Below are 22175 nucleotides of genomic sequence, written 5' to 3' on the forward strand. Positions count from 1 at the left end.
CATATAAAAACACTGTTTCTATATAGAGAATTTTTCATTGCCAATATTAGAAGCCAACACAGCATTATTTCTGTTGCATAAATGTAGAAGACAGTAGGATTTAGGCAAAACACTTCACAAGAACTTTGTGCCTGAGATTTTCAAAGCCATCTAGGGGATTTGAACACCCAGTTTCCATTATTTCCTAAGCAGGTGCCAGGCTCCATAAATTCTCTTTCAAACGAGTCCAAGCTGATTGTACCAAGCACCTTATAGGTTTGTTCCCAAAGTATCTACTTTATATCTAGGTTTGCTAACTTTCTAATCATCCAAAACTGAACACCTTTGCCCCATCCTCTACCTGTGGCCCCTGTCCTGCCCCTTCTCCGAAGCCCTGCCCCCGTTCACTCCATCCCTCACGCTCACCCACCATCACTCACTTTCACTGAGCTGGGGCAGGGGGTTAGGGTGTAGGAGGGAGTAAGGGCTCCGGCTGGAGGTGTGGACTCTGGATGAGGGGTCTGGGATGCATAAGGGGGCTCTGGGCTGGGGCAGGGAGTTGTGGTGCAGACTCCGTCTTGGGGTGCAGGCTCTGGGGTGGGGCTGGGGATGAGGGGTTTGGGGTGCAGCAGGGATCTCAGGGCTGGGGCAAGGGGTTAGGGTGCAAGGTGTGGGCTCGGGCCAGTGGGCGCTTACCTCAGGCGGCTCCCAGAAGTGGGTGGCATGTCTGGCTCCCAGGTGGAGGACCCACGGGGCTCTGCGCCCTGCCAGCACCTGCAGGCGCTGCCCCTGCAGCTCCCATTGGCCACAGTTCCCAGCCAATGGTAGCTGCAGATCCAGTGCTCAGGGCAGGGGCAGTGTGAGGAGCCCCTGTGGCCACCCTTGTGCCTAGGAGCCAGACATGCCCGTCACTTCTGGGAGCCACAGGGAGCCTGCCCTAGCCCTGCTATGCTGATGACTGGACTTTTAGCAGCTGACTGGAGCTGCCCTTTTCGACCAGGCATTCCTGTCAGAAACCGGGGGCCTGACAACTCTACTTATATCTCAAAGGTACTGAGTTTAATCCCATTATTTCTGTTGTGGTTCTTGTCCCAGGGTTGATAAAGCCACATGCAGGAGCTCCAACTACTGTGGAAGGAGTAATTCTAGTAATATCTTGTTTAACGTGACCCTTTAAATAACTAACCCTTTTGTGTAGTGAAGCTATTTTTACAAACAAATGGCTTGCTTAACCACTGCTGTAACTAAGCTGAAGTTAATAGAGACACACCAAGGATGAAACTGGTCTGTAACATCCTCATATGGCTGAACAGTGCTCTCTCTGTTTGGATCAGATAGCAATCTCACTTTGATGCTTTGCAAAAATAAATGCTAGTCAATTATCTGCATTTCCTTTTTATCTCAGGATATTACTTTGACTCAAACCTAATAAAAGTTGCAGCTGCTGTCTGTCTGATTGTGTGGACTTCACATAGGGCTTTCAGTATTTTTGTTGCAGAATCTAATAAGAATCAGACTCCTTTCAGTTTCCTCACTCTCAAAGCCTGCCTGAATCTTACAGCGTGGCTTTTGAAAATGGCATTGTGAGGTTCCATTTGTATCATGTCTCCAGATCAAACATACTCAGCTTGTAAATAAAAAGATTATTTTACTAACTGCTAGCCCAGCAAATGCAACAGGGAATTTCAAAGTCCAGTTGTGTTCTTTCTGGCTCACAAATCAACAACAATACAAATTTTGCAATCAAAACAATTAAAACATTCAGCTGATGATGTACAAGCCAGCAGAGAATCCTGATCTCTCTCCCATAGTTATAGTGGCTCTGCATTGCAAACAAGAGTGAATGGCAGTCAGCAGTGGAAGCAGAAATGACAACAAATACACTCAAGGAACATCTGTTGAGAACATAAGAATGACTATACTGGCTCAGACCAATGGTCCTTCTAGCCCAGTATCCTGTATTCCAACAGCGGCCAATGCCAAGCGCTTCCAAGGGAATGAACAGAACAGATAATCATCAAGTGATCCATTCCCTGTCACCCATTCCCAGGTTCTCGCAAACTGAGGTTAGGGATACCATCCCTACCCATCCTGGCTAATAACCACTGTTAGACCTATTCTCCATGAACTTATCGAGTTCTTTTTTGAACCCTGTTATAGTCTTGGCCATCACAACATCCTCTGACAAAGAGTTCCACAGGTTGACTGTGCCTTGCGTAAAGCACAATGATATTTTTACTTAGGCCTACTCCACACTAATGCTGTAAGTCGATGTAAGTTACGCTAGTTAAGTTATGTAAGTTACATAACTTAAGTTGACATAACTTAAAGTTCTTCCTTTGACAAAGCTTCCGCCTCTCGTTGAGGTGAATTAATTAAGTCGACAGCAGAGCGCTCTCCCATCAACTTATTGTGTCTTCACCAGATCCATTAAATAGATGCAGCTGCGTTGATCGCAGCGGTGGCAATTTAGTGCATAGTGTAGACAAGGCCTCAGTCACTTTTTGGAGTAGAACTGCAGTTTAAAAAATTGGACTCCCTGGTAAATTTGCACAGATACAATAGCTGGACTGAGCTTTTATTGCCTCTGTCCCTCAGCAAGAAATGTGTAAATAGGCTATTCACAGGCCCAGATTCAATAGGATATGTAAGTACATGCTTAACTTTAAGCGCATGAGCATTCCCATTTACTTTTACACAGTCAGCCAATGGGATTTTTCATGTGCTTAAAGTAAAGCATGAAGTGCTTTGCTGAACAGAGAGGGACTTACAGGCTCAAGTACTTTGCTGAATCAGGGGCCATCCTGCATACACCCCTAGGACCACACATTGATTCTTTTTCTCAGTTTTAACAAAATATTTCAACAGTATGAGGTCAAATCCTGCTTGCCTTATTCAGGTAACTAGTCCATGTAACTAGAAGTCAGCAGGATGTAGCCTCTAACCAACATATGATTCACTGATTTTCTATATTGTTTAATTTTATGATTTACATGAGAGCGTGATATATGCAATTTTTATGTGAATCTATAAGGGGGGATTATAGAAATGTTATCTTTACAAGTTTGACTTCTCATTCTCATCACATCTTAATGTCTTTTTTTTCCTCTTTAGTTGTCTATAAACTCTGAGTAAAGCATTTTGTGATCCCCTGTAAGGACACAATATTCAAATAAAGTGTATTCGATTGTATAAATTCAAGCAGTACTGGCCAATGTGCAGCCCATGGGCCAAATATGGTCCCCAAAGAGTTTTATACCATAAAATTGCATTTCCTTGCTCAAGATGGAGCACTGCCTACCAGGATCAGTATTCTATATGGGCCACATCTCGGTATTAAAGCTGAATGCAGCTATAATGTGCTTCTTTGTGTGGTTTACCAACTTCCTCACAGGTTGCTAATGCAATTCTCAACTGGGCAATGCTTGGGATAAACCTCTATGAAAGTAACTGTAGACAGGGTTGGCTGATACCTAACTCACAATGATGACTATATCTACATGTTATTTTAAAACAAAACAACAACCAAACCACACAGATTGTTCTCATTATATTCAAGATGAACGAACACAGTAAGATACTGAGAGTCTGAAACATATTAGAATAAGCCTATTCTCTCACAGACAAAAGAGAAAGTAAAGCTGTCATCTATATCGTAAACATTCATTTGTTTTCAAGATAAGCTATTACAGTTCTGTATCATGTGTCAAACACTGATTTCCATAGGGGTATGTGGTAATTAAAAAAATACTCTTAAAACAAAGATAGTTATTTATAGATTTTATGAAGATCAGCAGACTTTTGTTTATCCCTTTGAACCTACTCTTGTAAAGCTGTCCACCTGGCTAGATCTTTGGCAGGTTTTAAACTAAACAATAACAAATCAGACAGATTACGCATCTGTGTAAAAATGATGTTGGAGGGCCAAAGTTAAAAGAGTAATTCTAAGTTTGGTCACCCATGGTATGCATAGGGATTGTTGTTCCAAACAACTGTCTTAAATTTGATGGGAAATCTGGCAAATCTCAAGCAATCCACAGCAGGATAAGGCTGGGTTAGCAAGGCCTAGTTATTAGTACCATTCCCCATTATATTCCTGGAGAAATGTCTAGAAGAGTTAAATGTTAACAGGGGAAACATCAGTTCCCATGGGCATATGCCCAGGTATTTGTGTAGGAATTATGACATATAGATAGACTCTTGTTTGGCTCCACCAAACATAGCACAAAACCTATGAGGCCCACATGACACAGAGGCAGCGGCGGCTCCAGGCACCAGCGCTCCAAGTGCGTGCCTGGGGAGGCAAGCCGTAGGTGGTGCCCTGCCAGTCGCCGTGAGGGCAGCAGGCAGGCTCCCTTCAGCGGCATGCCTGAGGGAGGTCTGCCGGTCCTGTGGATTCGGTAGCAATTTGGCAGTGGGTACGTTGAAGCTGCGGGACTGGTGGACCTCCAGCAGGCATGCCGCCAAATCCGCGGGACCGGGGACTGCCCACGGGTGCACTGCCGAAGGCAGCGTGACTGCTGTGCTTGGGGCGGCAAAAAAGCTAGAGCCGCCACTGCACAGAGGTCACATGAAGGGGCTTCTATGGGGTTGAAAGAGCGAGGGCATGATGCCACTTAGGCTCAACTTCTATCCATCCATGACTTTTGGTCATTTGCAGCATTGCCGACCCCAAGTGCCCAAAAATCAGGAGGCAGGCTCCAGCTCTTTTACGAAACAATGAGGGCTTAAGACTTCGAATGTTTTTAAATGAAAGCTAAGATTCTCACCAAATAACTTGCTTCCAGGAGCTGGACTTCATGAAAAACACCAAATATTGTGAGACACTTAATACAATTGCAACTGCTGGTAATACCAAGTTTGAAAGAGTTCTCTGCACCCTTCATAGATAGTGTAGGAGGGAATGATTTGCCCAAGTCCTTAGCTGAGTAGTATATACAATATTTGTCTCTCATTCTCTTATCCAAAAAGACCAGAACTACTATCTTCTGTTTTTACACATACAGACACACACACCTCTCCCTCTGCTAGTATACTGGATATCCACATCACCAGTTCACTAATTTATAAAGACTCACATGTACCCCATGACTAGTACAGTTTACTGAGGGTGATATTCCAGATAAAATATTACACACTCATCGGCACTTTCCATAACAAGTTTTGATTTTTTTTTTAAGTGGGATAAGTAGCAACAGATCTTCCCCATAGCAAAAGATCTTGTGACTGTTTCATGAATGTAACTGGGACATACTGTCAGGAGAGCAGAATCAAATAGCGACTGCTGATGGTTTCAGCTCAAAATGAATAAATACTTGCTTGAATGGCTTTGGACCCAGAAACCAGAATAGATTTTAATCACTTCTAAACTTCAGTTAAGCTTTTCATAACTTTTCTATAGCTTTTCGTCACTCCCTTTGGAATCCTCCACTATTTCTCAGTGAAACTATAAAACTCTATTGAATTATCTCTGACTTTTCCTCTTAACCTTATGGCATCTAAATAAGCAACAAAGACACTTAGGTGTGTATTCATCTCTTGATGTGCATGCATAACTCACATTAGCATTAATTGGAGTTATGTGAGTATTTCAAAGAGAGAGCCTGTCACTTAAATTGTCAGGCAAGCTATTAAGATAAAGTATAGACTTGTGTCACAGTCTTGGAGTGCAGCAAAAAAAAAAAAAGAAAAAAAAGAAAAAAAGAGAGAGCTATAATGTAAGTGAAAAATACTAACATGATTTCTTGCATATATATAGAACCCTACCAAATTCATGGTCCATTTTGGTCAATTTCATGGTCACAGGATTAAAAAAATTGTAAATTTCATGATTTCAGCCATTTAAACCTGAAATTTCATGGTGGTGTAATTGTAGAGCTCCTGACCGAAAAAGGAGTTGTGTGTGTGGGGGGGGGAGGTGTCACAGAGTTATTGTAGCGGTTGTGGTACCGCTACCGTTACTTCTGTGCTGCTGCTGCTGCTGCTGCCCAGCTCTGAAGGCAGCACAGAAGTCAGGGTGGCAATACCATAACTTCCTTAAAATAACCTTGCAACCCCCTGCAATTCCCTTTTGGGTCAGGACCCCCAATTTGAGAAATGCTGGTCTCCCCCATGAAATCTATATGGTATAGGGTAAAAGCACATAAAAGACCAGATTTCACGGGGGAGAAACCAGATTTCATGGTCCATAGTGCGTTTTTCACGGCCATGAATTTGGTAGGGCCCTACACATGTAGTAAAATATGTGTAATGAAGGATTTAGACTCCTGTGTTTTGCTACCATTACTTTCAGGGAGAAGACTGTGAAAAGGAAATATAGAAGCAAAATTTACTTGGTAGTGATATATCCCAGATCACCAACATATAGCAGAAGATCAATTAATCCCAAGTGAAAGCCACTGGGAAGATCCAGTTGGTCCCACATACAGTGGGCTGCTCCTGTACAACAGAAAGTGACCTCGAGCACAGCACGGTGCTGTAAAAAAACAGAAGACAGACAGGCCCTCCCTCAGAAAGTTTACAGTGCCATGCCCAGGTCTCTGCACTGGCACATGTCCAACTGCAGGATTGCATTTGAGCAGAAGACCAGGAGGAGTGAATAACAAAGACTGATTGATTAACTTACTAATAATAATTATTTATGGTTCATGTTATGTTAATAGCCAAAGAAGATGCACCTCATCAGAAGGGTGCTTGTTATTCAGGCACAGTCCAGTCCAGTCACTGGGTTGCGTCCATCATACAACAGCAGTTTTCAGTAGCTATGTCAGTCTTTGTTTGCTAAGTAAGACATCATTATTACCGAGTTAAAAACACAGCATATATCTACCAGATCTGAGAGTCAGGGGGGCATGTTAAGAAAAATAGGGAGATGCAGGGGAAGAACCTTCCATACACAAGAGGCAGGATGAACTGAGCTGTACTGATGAAGTGCTTTGTTTTTTAAACTATACTGTGGTCGGATATTAGAAGAAAGGCATTCCTTAGTGGGTTGATTTTAAGCCTGAGATGCAGGAATTTCTGAGAACTATTCCCTGTTTTGTCAAAGATTCAGTGTGTGACCTCAGGCACATTCTTAACTTTTCTGTGTCTCAGTTTCCTCAATTATCCAGTCAGAATGATAATATGCCTTTACTTACCTCCTGAGAATATTGTGACGATGAGTTAATGTCCGTACAATGCTTTGAAAAGCTAATTGACTCTGATCTAATTGTTCTAAAGGTGCTTTTTAAACACTCTTTTCTCAGGTCAAAACTCCCACTGAAATCAATAGTTTAGTCAATATAGGAAAGAGGACTGAACAGGGACCAGGGTGAGGGTTCTACATACTGTACTTCAGCACTCATTTCTGGCTGATGATGTAACACCTGATTCAAAGACTCCCACTGACTTCCCTGGGCTTTGAATCACGCCTCTAATGATCAGCCTAAGGCCAGGTCCAGACTAGAGCTTTAAATCGATTTTAAGAGCTTTAAATCGATTTTAAGCTGTAACCGTCCACACTACAGAGTGCATAAAATCGATTTTAAGGGTCCCTAAAATCGATTTTGGAACTCCATCAAAACGAGAGGAGTAACCCCAAAATCGATTTTATAAAATCGATTTTATGCTAGTGTGGACGGAAACAGAAGTTAATGGCCTCCGGGAGGTATCCCATAGTGCACCAGTGGCCGCTCTGCACAGGGAAAGGAACTCTACTGCTGGCCAGGTAAACAGGAAAAGCCCCGGGAACTTTGAAACTTCAGTTCCTGTTTGCCCAGCGTGGAGCTCTCAGCAGCAGAGATAACAATGCAATCTCCTGAGAATAGGAAAAGAGCTCCAGCATGGAACACACAGGAGTTACAGGATCTGATAGCAGTATGGGGAGAAGAGTCAGTGCTTTCAGAACTGAGGTCCAGCAGAAGAAATGAGAAAACCTTTGAAAAGATTTCTAATGCCAGGAGACAGAGAGGACACAGCAGAGACTCGTTGCAGTGCAGGGTGAAAGTGAAGGAGCTCAGACAGGCGTATCAGAAGACCAAAGCAGCAAAGGGCAGGTCAGGATCTGGCCCCAAAACATGCCGCTTCTACAAGGAGCTGAACGCAATATTGGGGAACTGTGCAACGACAACCCCCCCCTTGTCTGTGGATTCAGAGGTGGGGGTAGTGATCTCTGCCACTGCCGAAGATTTAGAGGACAGCGAAGATCACGATGAGGACCAAGAGGAGGACGAAACAGCAGAGAGCACAGAGCATTCAATTCCCCCTAACAGCCAGGATCTTTTCCTAACCCTTACAGAAGTACCCTGCCAGCCCTCTCAAGCCAGTAGCACAGAAAATGATGCTGTGGAATTGTCCTCTGGTGAGTGCACTTTTTTTATTAAAAGCGTAGGCTGAATGAATGCAAGCCTTTTTTACTGGGTGATTTGCCATGAGTGCCTGCATGCAGTAGCTGGAATTAGAGTTACTGGAACAGTCTGTTAACATGTCTGGGAACAGAGATGACCATTCATTCCTTTCTTCTGTGCTGAGCCAGTAAATGAAAAACCTTTCCTAAAACAATGACCCAGGTGGTGGTTGTTAGAAAGCTGTTCATTCCTACGGGGTGGTGTCTCCTAGCACTTGGCCAGCATGAATCATCCCTATTAACTGCCATGGCAGAGGGGGGATGGGGTTAGGTAGATGGCATTAAAGCTAACTCCAAAGTGCAGCACAGATGATTGTGGGAGGGAACTTGTATTTCCCTGTGCTGCACCTTTTCCATGGCTTAAGAAAAGAAACCAGTGTTTTTCCTCAAAGCGCTTTGCCTCACTACTGTTCATGCTACCTGATAAAAGCAGGGGGTGCAGGGTACTACAAGCCACTGCACGGTTCACTACCAAATAACTTACCATTGTCTCCGGACACGGTCTGTGTGCTCCCCTGACCTGCGGCTGAGCTGAAATCTCAGTCCTCAGCCACAAGCAATAAGTATTAAAAGAATCCTAAGGCGACCTTGTGGTAAAGTTACATGCTCAAGGTACGGTGAATAGCGCAGTTCACTGAGAAAGACTGTATCCATTGTTCTATGAAATGTCTCTTATGATTCTTCTATCACTCTTTCCACCCCCACCCCCCCGCACAGCTGCACATTTCTCCAGCCTCCCTCTCCCTTCTCCTGTCCGACGGGGAGGTCACATAAGAAGGCTAAGAAAAAAGAGGACGCGTGAGGCGATGTTCACAGAAATTATGGCAGTAACCCGTACTGAGAGAGCTCAGCAGGGGGACTGGAAACAATTGGTCGCAAAGTACAGGGAGGCTGCCAGTCAACGCGAAGACAGGAGGGATGCTAAAAATGATTTCAGGTGGCAGGAAGATCAGCGCTGGCGGGCAGCAACGCTGGATCTTCTTCGTGATCAGACCGACATACTCCGCGATATGCTGGAAGAGCTGCGTGGTCTCAGGTTGCCTCTGCAACCCATGTATAACCTCCCTCAGTACTCACCCTGTCCCACACCTTCCAGAACCAGGCGTGTAAGAACGCGTGGGGGAAGGCTATCTGCACCAGCCAACTACACCCCTGTGGACAGTCCAACCAGAAGGCTGTCATTACATTGAAAACCCCTTAATGTTATGTTTCTTTCCCTCCTGTACTCCTCCCAAACCTCTCCCTTGGCACCATTTACTTACTTTACTCTCAGGACATGCTATGCAAAGGCAGTGTGAGGGTGGGTTGTTAAAGAAATAAAGCATGCAGCTTTGCAAAGCTTCAGGGAAGCTAGTTTGCAGCATCAGGAGTAAACACATGGGAAGATGGGTAATACAGGGAAAATAAACAAAGCAGTCATACCGTACCATGGTCCATGATAAATCTTGTTATGTCTTCTCTGATGCGCCTTCTTCTTACCAACCTCCCTCCCCCTTCCTCCAAACCTCCCTCACTCCCTTCCCCGGAGAACCCCGAGTTATGAAATGTCATGCACAGGATTGTAACAGCAAGCATGATGATTGATTTGTGAAAGGGTCTGATTTTTAATAAAGAACTCAATTTCTTTAACAAATACCAGTAACTTTATTTTCAATAAGCAAGCAGTTAAGGAAGGGTGCAGGGAAGCTCGTTTGCAGCAGCCAGAGTCAAGACATGGGGAGGTAGGTAATAACAGAGAAAAAAACATACCAATCACACCGTTCCCTGGTCCATGAAGCCACTTCTGGGCTTCCTTAACTGACTGTGTCTTTCCTTCCTACATCCCTCCCTAACCCTAGCCATTTACTATTCTTCTCCCAAAAAAACCCTATTACTGTAATTCTATTCGCAGGGTTCTAAATGCAAGAGGGAGGGTGCGTTGCTTACAGTGACTGTCTTTTAATAAAGAATTCAATGTTTTCCACAGACACAGACGGCTATTTTAATTACCGTAAGCAAGCAGTTGTGGAAGGGTGCAGGGAATGCAGCTTGCAGCAGCAGGACTGAATACATGGGGAGGGTGGTAATCAATGGAAAAGAAACTCAGCATTCAAACTGTACCCTGGCCCATGAGGAAGCTACTTTTCAGGGCTTCTCTGATGCGCACAGCATCCTGGTGTGATCTTCTAATTGCCCTGGTGTCTGGCTGCGCATAATCAGCGGCCAGGTGGTTTGCCTCAGCCTCCCACCCCGCTATAAAGGTCTCCCCCTTACTCTCACAGAGATTGTGGAGCACACAACAAGCAGCAATGACAAAGGGGATATTGGTTTGGCTAAGATCTGAGCGAGTAAGAAGCGTTCGCCATCTTCCCTTCAATCTGCCAAATGCACATTCTACCACCATTCTGCACTTGCTCAGCCTGTAATTAAACAACTCCTGAGCACTGTCAAGGCTGCCTGTGTATGGCTTCATTAGCCAGGGCATCAAGGGGTAGGCTGGGTCCCCAAGGATAACTATAGGCATTTCAACATCTCCAACTGTTATTCTCTGGTCAGGGAAGTAGGTCCCTTGCTGCAGCCGTTTAAACAGTGTAGTGCTTCTGAAGACACGTGCGTCATGAACCCTTCCTGGCCATCCCACGTGGATGTTGGTGAAACGTCCCTTGTGATCCACCAGGGCTTGCAGCACCATTGAAAAGTACCCCTTGCGGTTTATGTACTGGGCGCCCTGGTGCTCCGGTGCCAAGATAGGGATATGGGTTCCATCTATGGCCCCCCCACAGTTAGGGAATCCCATTGCAGCAAAGCCATCCACAATGGCCTGCACGTTTCCCAGAGTCACAATCTTTCGAAGCAGCAGCTTAATGATTGCTTTGGATACTTCCAGCACAGCAGCCCCCACAGTAGATTTTCCCACTCCAAATTGATTACCGACTGACCGGTAGCTGTCTGGCGTTGCAAGCTTCCAGATGGCTATTGCCACTCGCTTTTCCACTGTGAGGGCTGGTCTCATCCTGGTATTATGCCGTTTCAGGACAGGAGAAAGCGAGTCACAAAGTTCAAAGAAAGTGCTCTTACGCATGCGAAAGTTCCGCAGCCACTGCGAATCGTCCCACACCTGCAGGACTATGCGGTCCCACCAGTCAGTGCTTGTTTCCCATGCCCAAAAGCGGCGCGGAACGGGTAGAACCTCCCCCAAAACCGTCAGGAGCTCCAAAGTGCAGGGGCCCGGGGTGTCAGAAATCTCGTTCTCCAAGTCCTCATCACTGTCGTCCCCGCAGTCAAGCATTCTCTCTTGCATTTCTGACTCATGGTTCAGCATGGATAGCATGAGAATGCGTGAACTATTTACAGCATTCGCGATCAAGGATAAGAGCACTCCTGGATCCATGCTTGCTGCAAAATGGCGTTTTCTCACTGCAGCCAGTAAAAACCGCGCGAAGTGACTGTGTTCCGCTGACAGGAAGGGAGGGGGTGAGGCTGTACCCAGAACCACCCACGACGGGGATTTTGGCCCCATCATGCACTGGTGTAGTAACCCATAATTCCAAAGGCCAGGGACCCATGCAGGAACTGTGGGATAGGTACCCAGAGTGCAACGCTCAGGGAAAAGATGGACGCCAGGGAACATGGACGCTCAACATCGATGTAAGTAGCCCTAGTGTGGACGCGCAAAATCGATTTTATAAAGCCTGCTTTATAAAATCGATTTTAATAACATCGATTTTACCCTGTAGTGTGGACGTGGGCTAAGATGGAGTTACCACAGGCCTCCCCACTTCCCTTCCCTACATCTAGCCAACATGCAGTACGGAGTCAACAACAGTTTTTGTGGGAGAAAGGGGGAGCTGGAGATTATTCTGGATTTGGTCCCAGCACCTGGCAGTCTTAAATTAACAAAAAGGCACAACACCCCCATTCATTAGCATTTCTACAGGTCAAAACACAGTAAATAAAAAGTGTTGGACCTTTTAGTATTACCCCATCGCTTATTTTTATCTTAATAATTTTATGATTATGAAGGGCCAACAGTGTGATAGGTACATAAAATGCTTCCAGTCTGAACATAACTGAAGTAATCATCAAATTCTCAGAAACTGGACCAAATGTCTTCAAATTTATACTGTCAACCCTCAAACACACACACACGCTCTAGGGCAAAAATGCCACCTGCAAACCTTCTGGTTCATTGGAAGTAGTGGAGAGTAATAGTAGCAGGATGTTGCATTCGTGGAACTAGCAAATTTAAACCCTAATCCCCAAAAGATTTAACATAAATGCCTAACTTTAGGCACAGAGTAGTCCCATTGAACTGTGAAAGACTAATGCAACATCTTGCTACTACAACTTCTGCTATCTACTACTTTAAATGAACCATAGTGGGTTTCCAGATGGTATTTTTAGCTAGACTTCAGTAAAAAACGTTTCGCTTGCACTGTAATTGGAGACACTTTGAGAATGTGTTTCTAGTACTTCTAGCAGAACAAAACATGGCTCCATTCAAAATGTGAACTCAACATAAAAGTTTATCTTAATTAGCAAGTCTTAAAAAAGAACCCCCACAAACAAAAATACATAGCACATGGGTAATCCCATAACATCTGTATAACATCAGCAATTGTTCTTAGCTATAATTCCAGCACTGATTCTCTATTACCTTGCACAATAGTCAAATAGAGAACAGTTATGTAACATGAGGAATGATCATGAGGAATTATCTATGGTCTTGCAATAATAGAGCTTTCTATTCTAAGCAAGGGAGAGAGAGCACTTGATTCATGCGGTTTTATAAAAACAAAACCTGAAATATTCTAAAATTAAAATAACTAATATTCTTTTGTGTTATAAACCAAGCTTAAAAGCAACACTTTTTAAATATTTTAAATATTTCAGATCCTTCCTAATAAGATGCTGAATGCTGCCTGTGAGGTGTTGACCATCTTCAAGTCCTGTTGAAGTTTTTTCATTAAAGTGAACCCCCATTGAAGTGGCTATTAGGATTCCATCCTGCGAAGTGCTGAGCACTCTGGCTTCGATATAGCAAAGCATTTAAGAATGTGCCTAAACTTATGAGTTTTACCACTGAGTTCAATTAATTTCCATTAATGGGACATTAAGTGCCTTGGACTGGGGCAAGAGTGCTCAATACTCTGGAGGATCCAGCCCTTAGTGATGACATAGCTTAAAACTGCTGATTAATGTGCCTCACATACCATACTCATTGAGTTTAGGAACTAACTGTTCTTTGTAACAAAATACAGATTTCCGGACAGTGGTTAACAGTTCATCAGCACTACAGCCACATTCTCCACATTTTTCAAAAGTAAGTAACTAACCTGTCTATTTTTGTTGTTTTTACAATTTACATTATTTATGTGTTATTAGATGTACTCAGTTGATGCAGAAATTACTCTCGCTCCAGGCTCCAATTGTAAATGAGATGTTGTTTCTCAGAAGGCATTCATAAAACACACAAAATGGACTGCCATGGGTTATGATTTTTATCTCAGACGGTATGAAAGACCTGATAACTCATGAGTGGCACAGCTGAAATGAGTTATGGACCCCTTACTCCCATACAAGTGAAAAACAACATCTTAAGAATCAACCCAAGATAATTCCAAGCAGAGAGAGGAATAAAATGCCTTGAAGGTACAAGTTTCATCTTGCACGTTTTCTCCTGTGGCTGTCCCTAAATCACCCCTCACAAACCCTAACGTTATTGATGCATTTGTATCAGTTGTTCTATGTTAACAAGAGCTAGAAAACTGGCTCGTGTTTGTTTATTGAATTTAGTAAGTGCCCAGATGCACTCAAACCCCCGCCCCATATTTATATTCCTTGATACTGTGTTATTGTTACACTTTAGTTGTTCATAGCTTCTCCTAGAGCTCTGATTTTCAGTTCTATAGAGCTTTTTATGTTTTCTTGAGGGGTCTCCTGTAAATTTTTAAGTATCACAGATAAATCTCAGGAGATCATTCCAGACGAATAGCTGATTTCCAAGTGAACTGTAAATAGGGAATGTCAATTATATAAGGTGGGACTGTTAAGACGTGCCCCTGAGAAATCTACTGGACTTACATAAAACCAGGACAAAAAATCAAAGGCCATTTGAAACACTCCTTGTAGGGCTAACAGAAACCATGTACAGCAGTTTAGTTAATCATTCTGAATCTGACGCTACTAGCTGTGCTATTTATTATTTATTATGTAGAATCAACAGCATGCTAGACACTTGTGATGCGCAGTGAACCTTACAGGGCTCAAGATGTTAACATGAGCTGGTAACCAGCTAGAATGGTAGCACATGAAGTGTGCTGGAGAGAGAATGAACATCTAAGCTGGCACTCCCAGTCAACCCAGTAGGGGATGCAAGCACATTCTTAACTTTAAGCCCTCTAAGCACTTCATGTAAGTGTTTTGGGGCCTTATGGGATGTCTACACTGCAATACAACATGTGTGGCTGGCCTGTATCAGTTGGCATGGGCTGCAGGACTATAAAACTGCAGTGTAGACATTTGGACTCAGGCTGGAGCCTGAGCTCTGAGACTGAGGCCTGAGCTTCAGAACCCTCTCCACTCATGCGGTCCCAGAGCTTGGCCTCCAGCCCAAGTCTAAATGACTACACTGCAATTCTACAGCTCCACAGCCCAAGCCCTGCAAGTGACTTGGGCTAGTCACTGTGTTTTATTACAGTATAGATAAGCCATATTTAGACTCTAAAGGTGTAAGATAATTATACCTTTTTTTACATGGGTATCAGTGTTGGACTAAACTTGTATGTTTCTACAGCATCATATTATGGGACTCTAAGACACTGCAATGTAAACGGGTAGAAGAAAAACAGCAGTCCTGCGGTTCTCTTCAAGGTCAAACACTGGCACGGCTACTGGAAGCTGTGTGAGTGAAGGGGCCATCTAATGTATTGGGTGTATAATTTACGTATCTAAAAACAGCAAAATCTTAAATCATTCTGTTACGTGGGGTAAAATATACATCTCTCTCCCAGCCGGTTGCCTTTAAAATGCAAGAACTAAATTGGATAGTCTTTCCACCCAGGTTTAGTCTAAGGCAACAGTTTGATTACTAATGGCAGTGGGGGAAGCACACCACCAATTCTTGTCACAGTAGGGGAATGTTCTATAACCAGGTTTTATACTTCTCATAGAGTACAGACATTCTGCACGACTTGAAGAAATAATGAAAATTAGATTGCACAATGGAAATGGGCTAATTTCTCTCTATATATTGGAAAAGAAAGAAAGCGAGGAAGACCTAACATCTCCACAATTGGTTATGATTTCCCAGATGGAACGGACAGACATTAATCTTTTAAGTTCAGGTTTTTTGCATATTATTATAATTCAAGAATTTGCTTTACAGATCCCACCTTCTCCCCCTCCTCTCCAGTTAAGAATGCATATATTTTGTGCCTCAGGGCATCACAAAGCACAACAACAGTGTTTTCCAAGCAGGATACTGCATGCAGAACAAATGACTGCATATGTGCCTTAATCTAATGAAAGGACAGAACAAACAATCCCCACTTTCTGGCCCTAAATTTGTTAGCAGCAAAGACAGCACTAGACTCTAAGGTGGGGTAGTCAATTTTTTTTTTCAAGGTTCACATTTCTTGTTCAAGGTACAGTCCAGGTCTAGACCCCAGAGAAAAACAATTAAAACAAAACAATGATTAGTATATAAAAAGATTTTAGTGTCTATTCAAAAGCACCTAGGAGCTGGAATTTGGCCTGCAGTCCACCTATTGACTACCTCTAAGGGGAATTACAGGAATAGCAATAATTAGTTTAGCATACAATGAAATAGAGAAGAAGAAGACAGGAAGGAAAGAAAGGCAGTTTCCATGGCTAAATATTTAGCATATGGGTACTGAACAAGATCTCAGGGTCTTTATTCGGGAGAACCAATTGTTTTTGCTCTCCCCGCTGGGGACCATATTTTCACTTCATCTTCACAGAATACAATTAACTCTCACTGAAATAACCTGGAGTGAGCTTCAAGAGGATTCTCCTCTTCTCCTTGCCAGGCTGCTTGGGGAAATACAATGCATTTATTTTATGTTTTATAAACATTTGAGCTTTGTGATGTGTCCTAAGTGTACATGTATTTCTGTTATAGATGCCCTTTCTCCTACCTGCCCCACTACCCATGGTGTTATGATACACTAGAAACACTGGAAAAAGCCAATCTCATACATTTTATCTGCTCACATATTTGGATTCTAGGACCAACTCTCTCCTGAAATGTAGAGAAAGTACAAAAAAGGTAGCTGGCACTGGGAAGAAACCTGACTGGGGTTTTGAGACCACTGCAGTAAGCACCTCCTTCTGTAAGAACCTATATGATGGTCTAGTGCTAGCTAAAGATTACACAGCCCTTCTGCTCTAAAACATAGGGTAACCTTAAGGAAAGAGCTGACGTAAGCCCGTACCTTGTAATGCACAACTGATTGTGTGATTTATTGGGTCACCAAAAGCATGCCTTGAAAATATAATTATTAATTTCCACTTAAATTAAGCTACATCTCACTTATGTACGCTACAAAGCTTAATTATAAAAGCTTTTTCTAGTGAAATATTTTCCCTTATCTTTGATATCCAGTCCAAATGGACTGGAAAAAAAGCCCTTGAAGAACAAAAAGGAAATGTCTTTTAAAGTAATTTTTGGTCCCATCAGGCTGAATCTCATTAATAAAGAAAGGATTTCACTGGAGAATAAAGCTTTTACATTTAACAGCATTCAGTACTTCTGTCTCGGATTCTAGCAGAACTGTAAATAGCAAACCTTTCATAGATTGCAAGGCCAGAAGGGACTGTGGTGATCATCTAGTCTGACTTCCCATCTAACACAGGCCAGAGAACTCCAAAATAATTCCTAGAGCATGTCTTTTAGATCAGGATTCAGGCTTGTGCAGCTCTGCAGTGCCCACTTTTTATAAAGATAGGTTTTTTGAAAACCTACAAATCTGCCAAAATAACTCACTGTTCTGATTCTCTCTGTGTTCAGATCAGGTGGTATTGCTTAGAGCTAGTCATAAACAAGTTTTGTCAATTTTTTTCAACCAAAAAATGCTGTTTCCTCAAAACAGAAATATTTTATGTAAATGTATTAGTGTTGAGGTCCAGGTTCGGAAAAGAGAAATAAAGAGAGAGAGAGAAAATGAAAGTGACAGCACACTTCTGATGGAAGTGTTTCAGTTTGTATAAATAATTAGGTATTCATCAGTCATTCACCTGGGATGTGGGAGTGTTATAACCTTATTCCCAGATTCTGGACCTTAGCGTCCAAAATATGGGGGTTAGCATGAAAACCTCCAAGCTTAGTTACCAGCTTGGACCTGGTACTGCTGCCACCACCCAAAAAATTAGAGTGTTTTGGGGCACTCTGGTCCCACTGAAAAACCTTCCCTGGGGACCCAAGACCCAAATCCCTTGAGTCTCACAACAAAGGGAAATAATCCTTTTTCCCTTCCCCCCTCCAGATGCTCCTGGAGAGATACCCAGACACAAGCTCTGTGAAACTACGCAGAGTGATTCCCCCTCTCCGTTCCCAATCCTGGAACAAAAGCACTTTCCTCTTCACCCAGAGGAAATGCCAAATCAGGCTAGCAATCCAACACACAGCTCTCCCCTTGATTTCTTCCTCCCACCAATTCCCTGGTGAGTACAGACTTAATTTCCCTGAAGTAAAGAAAAACTCCAACAGGTCTTAAAAGAAAACTTTATATAAAAAAGAAAGAAAAAATACAAATGTTCTCTCTGTATTAAGATGATACAACACAGGGTCAATTGCTTAAAAGAATATTGAATAAACAGCCTTATTCAAAAAGAATACAAATCAAAGCATTCCAGCACTTATATTCATGCAAATACCAAAGAAAAGAAACCATAGAACTTACTATTTGATCTCTTTGTCCTTACACTTAGAAACAGAAGACTAGAAAGTAGAAGGTACTTCTCCAAAGCTCAGAGAAGCAGGCAGGCAGACAAAAGACTCAGACACCCACTTCCCTCCACCCAAAGTTGAAAAAATCCGGTTTCCTGATTGGTTCTCTGGTCAGGTGTTTCAGGTGAAAGAGACATTAACCCTTAGCTATCTGTTTATGACACGCCCCCCAAATTGCAGACAGTGGGGAAGCTTACTGGCGGCAATTTCCTTCTAGAACTTGAAAATAAACAGATTAATACAACACATGCACCTTTACATATACTACTAAGTATGTAACTAACAGACTTTTACATTTTAAGAACACTTTTTAACTACTGGATTCTGGGAAACTCTCACGGGAGAGTGCATCAGCAACTTTGTTAGAAGCTCCTGTGATGTGTTGAATTTCAAAATCAAAATCTTGGAGAGCTAAACTTCAACGAAGAAGTTTCTTGTTGTTCCCCTTGGCAGTATGAAGCCACTTTAGTGCAGCATGGTCAGTTTGTAGTTGGAACCGCCGTCCCCAAACATATGGGCGTAGCTTTTCCAGGGCGTACACAATGGCATAGCATTCCTTTTCACTGACTGACCAGTGACTTTCCCTCTTAGACAGTTTCTTGCTGAGAAACACGACAGGATGGAAGTTGTGATCTGTTGCTTTCTGCATGAGCACTGCTCCTATACCACGCTCAGATGCATCTGTGGTTACTAGGAATGGCTTGTCAAAATCCGGGGCCCTGAGTACAGGGTCAGACATGAGTGTTGCCTTAAGTTGGGTAAAGGCTTTTTGACACTCATCAGTCCACTTAACGGCATTTGGCTGGGTCTTTTTGGTCAGGTCGGTCAATGGGGCAGCGATTTGGCTGTAGTGTGGTACAAATCGCCTGTAGTATCCGGCCAAGCCTAAGAAGGATTGGACCTGTTTCTTTGACCTTGGGACAGGCCACTTTTGGATAGCATCCACCTTGGCCTGTAGGGGGTTTATGGTTCCTCGACCCACCTGGTGCCCCAGGTAAGTCACTCTGTTTTGGCCTATTTGACACTTTTTGGCCTTAACAGTTAGTCCTGCCTGCCTGATGCGCTCAAAGACCTTTTTCAGGTGGAGTAGGTGTTCGGGCCAGGAGTCTGAAAAAATGGCCACATCATCGAGGTAGGCAACTGCAAATTCTCCCAGTCCAGCTAGTAGACCATCTACCAGCCTCTGGAAGGTGGCGGGTGCATTTCGAAGGCCGAAAGGAAGGACATTGAATTCATACACCCCCGCATGGGTGACGAATGCTGACCTCTCCTTGGCAGGTTCATCTAGCGGTACTTGCCAGTACCCCTTGGTTAAGTCTATTGTAGAGATGAACTGGGCACGTCCCAACTTTTCCAATAGCTCATCGGTACGTGGCATTGGATAGTTGTCCGGACGAGTTACAGCATTTAGCTTACGGTAGTCCACGCAAAAGCGTATTTCCCCATCTGGTTTGGGTACCAGAACCACTGGAGATGCCCATGCACTGGTAGATGGGCGGATTATACCCATCTGTAGCATGTTTTGGATCTCCCGTTCTATAGCAGCTTGGGCATGAGGAGACACCCGGTAGGGTGGGGTTCTGATTGGGTGAGCATTACCTGTATCAATGGAGTGGTATGCCCGTTCAGTCCGTCCTGGGGTGGCTGAGAACAATGGGGCGAAGCTAGTGCACAGCTCCTTGATTTGTTGCCGCTGCAGACGTTCCAGGGTGGTTGAGAGGTTCACCTCTTCCACGCCACCGTCTTTTTTTCCATCGTAGTAGACACCGTCAGGCCACTCAGCATCATCTCCCTGGACTGTAAACTGACAAACCTGTAAGTCTCTGGAATAGAAAGGCTTGAGAGAATTAACATGGTACACTTTAGGCTTTAGTGAGGAATTGGGAAATGCTATGAGGTAGTTTACAGCTCCCAGGCGCTCTTGGACCGTGAATGGCCCTTCCCATGATGCTTCCATCTTATGGGCCTGTTGCGCCTTCAAGACCATAACCTGGTCTCCTACCTTGAAGGAACGTTCTCTGGCATGTCTGTCATACCAGGCCTTTTGCTCTTTTTGAGCATCCTTTAGGTTCTCTCTAGCAAGGGCTAAAGAGTGTCGGAGGGTGCTTTGTAGGTTGCTTACAAAGTCCAGAATGTTAGTTCCTGGAGAAGGCGTAAACCCCTCCCATTGCTGCTTCACCAACTGTAATGGCCCCTTAACCTCGTGACCATACACAAGTTTAAATGGTGAAAACCCTAAACTGGGATGTGGTACAGCCCTGTAGGCAAACAGCAACTGCTGCAACACTAGGTCCCAATTATTGGAGAATTCGTTGATGAATTTTCTTATCATGGCCCCCAAAGTTCCATTGAACCTTTCCACCAGGCCATTGGTTTGATGGTGGTACGGGGTGGCAACCAAGTGATTCACCCCATGAGTTTCCCACAGTTTTTCCATGGTCCCTGCCAGGAAATTAGACCCTGAATCTGTAAGGATGTCAGAGGGCCAACCTACCCTGGCAAAGATGTCTGTTAGGGCCAGGCACACAGTGTTAGCCCTGGTGTTGCCTAGAGCTACTGCTTCTGGCCATCGGGTAGCAAAGTCCACTAAAGTCAGTACGTACTGCTTTCCTCTGGGCGTCTTTTTTGGGAAAGGGCCCAGAATATCCACAGCTACTCGCTGAAATGGGACCTCAATTATGGGGAGTGGCTGGAGAGGGGCCTTGACCTGGTCTTGAGGCTTACCTACTCTTTGGCATACCTCACAAGACTGGACATACTTGGCAACATCCTTGCCCATCCCCTCCCAGTGGAAGGACTTCCCCAACCAGTCCTTGGTTCTGTTCACCCCAGCATGGCCACTGGGATGATCATGGGCTAAGCTTAAGAGCTTCCCCCGGTACTTAGTGGGAACCACCAACTGTTTTTGCGGCTGCCATTCTTCCCGGTGTCCACCAGAAAGAATTTCCTTGTATAAAAGTCCTTGGTCTATAACAAACCGGGATCGATTAGAAGAGCTGAGAGGCGGTGGGGTGCTCCGTGCCGCCGCCCAAGCTTTCTGAAGGCTGTTATCTGCTTCCTGCTCAGTCTGGAACTGTTCCCTTGAGGCTGGGGTCACCAGTTCTTTCTCAGACTGTGGACTTGGGCTTGGTCCCTCTGGAAGCGATGTAGGTGATGGGGTTGTTTCCGTTGCTGGTGAACCGCTCTCCGCTGGTGCACCTGAGGGTATTTCAGGCTCTGGCTGAGCCTTTTGGGTATGGCTGTCTGTTGTTTCTGCCAGTTCTGGCTCGCTGGCGCCCACTGGCATTGAGTTTGAAGATGTGGTTGCACTTGCTGGTGCTGGTTGCTGTTCCAGTTCCGGGCCTGGGACTGGAGATGCTGTGGCTGTTTCAGTGGTAGGCATGGAATCCGGGTCCACTACCTCTGTCTGGGTCTCTGGTAACACAGACGGGGCCTCTGTGGACGGCTCAGGAACAGGAATGGGTCTGGAAGCTTGCCTGGTTTGGCTACGGGTAACCATTCCCACTCTCTTGGCCCGCCTCACCTGGTTGGCCAAGTCTTCCCCTAGTAGCATGGGGATAGGATAATTGTCATAGACTGCAAAAGTCCACATTCCTGACCAGCCTTTGTACTGGACAGGCAGTTGAGCTGTAGGCAAGTCTACAGCTTGTGACATGAAGGGGTAAATTGTAACTTTGGCCTTTGGGTTGATGAATTTGGGGTCAACGAAGGATTGGTGGATAGCTGACACTTGTGCCCCCGTGTCTCTCCACGCAGTAACCTTCTTTCCGCCCACTCTCAAATTTTCCCTTCGCTCCAAGGGTATTTGAGAGGCATCTGGGCCTGGGGATCTTTGGGGTGATGGTGGTGTAATGAATTGCA

At 44.2% G+C, this 22175-nt stretch overlaps 1 protein-coding gene and 1 long non-coding RNA gene across 5 annotated transcripts in view; one reads left to right on the forward strand and one right to left on the reverse strand.

Moving 5' to 3' along the window:
- The window catches only part of SORCS2 (sortilin related VPS10 domain containing receptor 2), an 849371-nt gene that overhangs the window by 146078 nt on the left and 681118 nt on the right, over window positions 1–22175 (reverse strand). The gene's annotated exons all lie outside the window — the stretch shown is intronic.
- LOC115652465 lies at window positions 768–16090 on the forward strand. Its single transcript, XR_004000654.1, has 3 exons — window positions 768–863; window positions 9655–9657; window positions 16078–16090. It is a non-coding gene; the product is annotated as an uncharacterized LOC115652465 (long non-coding RNA).

This window comes from Gopherus evgoodei, chromosome 5 (assembly GCF_007399415.2).
Source record: "Gopherus evgoodei ecotype Sinaloan lineage chromosome 5, rGopEvg1_v1.p, whole genome shotgun sequence".
NCBI classification, from domain to species: Eukaryota; Metazoa; Chordata; order Testudines; family Testudinidae; genus Gopherus; species Gopherus evgoodei.